Source organism: Pteropus vampyrus, unplaced genomic scaffold, assembly GCF_000151845.1.
Source record: "Pteropus vampyrus isolate Shadow unplaced genomic scaffold, Pvam_2.0 Scaffold538, whole genome shotgun sequence".
NCBI lineage: Eukaryota > Metazoa > Chordata > Mammalia > Chiroptera > Pteropodidae > Pteropus > Pteropus vampyrus.
In genome coordinates, this window is record NW_011889319.1 from 59,238 (window position 1) to 63,563 (window position 4,326).

General features: G+C 65.2%; 1 protein-coding gene across 1 annotated transcript in view; it reads right to left on the minus strand.

Annotated features, from left to right (window-relative positions):
* LOC105308004 (interleukin-3 receptor subunit alpha-like) overlaps positions 1-4,326 on the minus strand; it is a gene marked incomplete at its 3' end in the record, with an annotated part of 13,988 nt that overhangs the window by 2,061 nt on the left and 7,601 nt on the right. The gene's annotated exons all lie outside the window — the stretch shown is intronic.

Below are 4,326 nucleotides of genomic sequence, written 5' to 3' on the forward strand. Positions count from 1 at the left end.
TGGAGACGCCAGCCTGGGCGGAAACAGTCCAGCGAGGGCCCAGGGAGGCTGGGCCAGCAGGAGCCCAGGTGTCCCTGGAGCCGACGACACACCATCTCAGGCACGTGCTGCCGCGGGGTGGTACCTGTGCCTTGGCCAAGAAGCCTGGCAGCGGTTCCCAGGGGGACAGTGGAGGGGAGGCAAAGGGGACCTCGTGTGTCCACCCACCCTCCCAGCCCCCGAAGCCTGGCAAAGCCAACAGGCTCATTGCCCGTGACTGGCTGTGCATGTCAACCTGCAGAAGGTGTCTCTGTGTAGGGGGTGCACTTGGCCTGGGGGTACGACAAGCCAGGCCTAGAGGGGTCACAGCAGCTCTGACCACCAGAGAACCACAGCCACCATGAGCCACATGAGTCCCATGTGACTCGGAGGGCCCGCCACCCCTAGAAGCTGGACAGGGCGTGGGACAGTGTCCTCGCACGGCATCCGTAAGTAGCTAGCCCTGCTGACACCTCGATCTCGGACGTCCGGCCCCCAGAACTGGGAGAAGGTCCCCCTGCCTGCGCTTTGGGACACAGTCTGTGGCACTTTGTCCTGGCAGCCCCAGCAAAACGGTGCCGGGGTTTCGATGGTGGGTTTCACGTGTCAGTGTGGCTGGGCCCCGTACCCAGGTCTTTGGTCAAACACCGGTCTCCATGCCATCGGGAAGGTGTTTTATATGATGAGATCGATATTGACGTTGGGTAGAGCAGACTGCCCTCCATGTGCTGGGTGGGCCTCATCGAATCAGTCGACGGCATCCAAAGACACATACCGAGAAACTGGTGACCAAGGTGTCCTGCAGTGTCACCTGCAGGACAGGGCAGTTCCCGGAACTCGGGGAGTGGGGGCGTCTGGTTTCAGAGCAGCTTAGGCAGAAATGGCGGCTCTCGCCGCCAGGAGAGTCTTTGTCATCAGGAACGAGAGTCACTCAGAGAAGGACCCACTGCCAGGGGGCAGATCTGTGGTCACCCGGCCCCGGGCAGGTCCCACACGTGGCCTCCAACCTCTGCCGTGTCACGGGCTCAGCTGCTGTGCTCAGAGCCGTCCTCAAGAACACAGGAGGGGGCGGGGTGCCCCCCAGCCCTCCTCTGGGGACAGACCTCCAGGAGCAGTGCAGAGATGCCCCTGCGGGCAGGCTCGGGGTGTGGGCTGCGTGCTGCCGTGACGGGCCGGGGCCCGCAGCCCCTGACACTCGCCGGAGGGAGGGCGGAAGGGCGCCCACTCACCGAAGCGCTGGGGGGCGCTCCACTGGCCGGGGGGCAGGTCGGAGACCACCGCTCTGATCCTCGCCGTGTACACGCGGGGGCTGCTCAGCACGAAGGACGTCTTCCAGACCTGTCATTTGAAGGGAGAGACAGCAGGTAGGGCCGTGCCCACGGGCCAGCGCCCTGCACGGCGACGGCTTCCGAGGACGTGGGGTGCCGTGGAGGGGACCCTACTGCAAAGGACTAGTGTCCTTTAAGAATCAAGGACGGGGACACACACACACGGAGAATGGCAGGTGGATTTCGGATGGATGTGGCCGTGAGCCAGCGAGCCCCCCGACGCGGGGAGGGGCAGGGAGGAGCCTGCGCTGGAGCCTCCGCAGGCACTGTGGGCCGGGGACACCTCGACCACAGACTTCTGTGCCCAGGATGCGGGAGGACGCATCCCTGTTGTTTTAAGATGACCACTGTGTGGTGCTTGTTACAGCCACCCCAGGACCCTAATTCAGGCCGCCCACCGGCCCCTGCACAGGGAGCGGGACAATGTCTGAGGCTCAGGCACCGGCTCCAGGAGCCCCCTTCCCGTCCCAGCCCAGGCTCCTGGCGTGCAAGCACAAATGTGCCCAGGACAGTGGTGACATCCATGGCCTATCGTATGGTGAATGGAGCCCTGTGCAGTGTTGGATGGGGAGTCCCCCAGGAAGAAGTGTCCCCCAGGAAGAAGTGTCCCCCAGAAGCTCTGGGTGGGACCTCGTCTGGAATCAGGGCCTTCGCAGACGGGATTAGCGAAGGGTCTGAGATGAGTGCTCCTGGTGCCGGTGGCCCTGACCCCAGTGACAGTGTCCTTAGAAGGGACAGGAGGGGAGACACGGACTCCGAGCAGACGCCATGTGCAGACAGGCAGAGAGAATGGGGGAGAATGGAGCCGGGGGGCGGAGAGAGACGGAGCGAGGTGAGCGGACAGGCAGCGGAGAGGCAGAGCGCACACGGGGGGACCTTGGCCGCGCACGTGGGCGACCGGACGGCCGCCCGGCTAAGGCATCTCCCGGGTCTGGCCAGAGTGCGGACTCCGGTGGCGGCCCCGCCTCCTCTCGCGAGCAGGCTGCTCACACGTCCGCTGGGTGGCAGGGGACAGCCACGCCCAGCAGGCAGGGGAGGGCGCCTCCGGCCCACAGTGGCCTTGCCTCCACGTGAGGTGACCTAGCGCCACCTGCTTGTCCTGCCTGGGCTGGTGGCAGCTGCCGCATTCTGAGCCAGACTGGTTTCACGCCCTGTTGGTTCCTGTCCAGCTGAGAACAGCCCGTCCGGGTGTGACCTGCCCTTGTTCATGAGCAGGTCCCCAAGTGCCCTTATCTGCAGGTGCCCTTGGCCTCCAAGGACGTGCTGCAGGCATGGGTGTCCCGGTGCAGTTGGCATCTGCAGCCTGGGGCAAGCTCTGCGCTACACGACCTCGACACGAGGCATGGACACAAGGCTAGAAGTGAGACGTCATCTCCGAGTTAGCCGCCATCTCCGCGGAGCTGTGGGGGACGAGGACCACGCGTCCTCAGCTCGCAGGGGCTTGTCTTCTGGATGGGGGTGCAGGTCTCAGGTCCCCACTGCCCCTTCCCTCCTGCCCAGATGCGTCCCCGAGTGTCCCACACGTAGTCGGTGCGGGCATGTTGCCCCTCCCTGGTTGCAGAAACGATTCTAGGTGCTGACTACCGGGAACGCAGCAGGAAAAGACACCAGCACAGTCGCAGACAGAACACCGTGAGCGCCAAAAAGCCTTTTATTTAGGTTCTCTAGGGGCAGCTCATGAAAATCGCACTGGGCGTTCCCATGCCCGCCCCCCACCACAAACTTCTGTCCAGCCACCAGCAGCCTCGGCGCCCTCCAGCTCTACGTTTCCCCCAAGACCTGCACGTCAGCCACGGGACACTCCTCCTGGCCGGCTCTGCTGCCCTCCCAGTTCATCTGCAAGGTGACACAGGATCGGTGAGCCCGAGGCTCCCGACGAGACAGGAAGTGTCACCCGAGAGCTGCAGGGGCCCAGCCAGAACCTGCCTAGATCTGGGCACGTGGCTCACTGGGGCTCCGGGCCCTGCCCTCCTCAGGGACCCCCTCATGGTGACTGCCCCGTAGTCACAGGCTGGGAGCCTCCCGTTCCAGCCACCCACCAAAGCCAACAGACAAGCGTCCGGTCCCTGCGGCCGGCTGTGGCCACCTCATCTCCAGATGCACCCGCCACGGAAACCACGACTCACCATCTTCTCGTCCTGAGTGTCGTCGCTGAGGGGGTTTTTCGTGCGGGGGATGGGAGGGAAGAGCTTGCGCTGCAGCGAGCACCTGCGTGAAGAGAAGTTCCTGCACGTCGGACGCAGCCCCGGCCGGCTCCTGGGGGGGGGCCACAGTGTCGCAGGGGGAAGGGTCAGCACTGGAGCCTCCTGGGGTCCTGGGGTCTCCTCCGCACCCCAGGAACGAGCAGTCACAGCCCTAGCAGGAGCCGAGCTGCACCCGCGTCTCACTCACCCAGTGGAGACGGAGGCCACCCTGGGTGCCTAGCACCTGGCAACCTTGCTGCCCCAACAGCTTCTGCACAAACCTGGTTGTCCCCTACGTGGGGCGGGTGGCCCGTCCACCCCTAAAACGCAGCCCCTGTCCATGGAAGCTGGGGGCGGAGCCAGGAGACAGACCCCGAGGCCAGCAGGCGCAGTGCAGGGTTCACCCATTAGGCTGAGCCCCTGGGCCTGGGAGCGCACCAAGCAGCAGGGGCTGTGGTCAGTGGGAAAGGCCACGGTCATGAAGTCCCTGACCGGTCACCGCCGCCCACTGGTCAGGGAAGGGTCTCAGAGCCACCATGTCCTGAAGGATGTTAGGGACTTTGGAGGGAGCGTGGGCCAGGTGTGAGGGAGCAAAGGGGCTGCACGTGAGCCTTGCTGCAGCCGCGGCCTCCACACGGAGCCGAGGGTCCGAGGAGGGGAGGGACTCCCCGCTGCCCGGGGGAGGTGCTGCGCTGGGGACCGGGCGTCCAAGTGTCCCATGAGCGCCCGTGACCAGAGGGCCGGAACCAGGGTCTTGTTTCAGGAAGACCCGCCGCGGCGTCTGCAGGCCTGGGCCC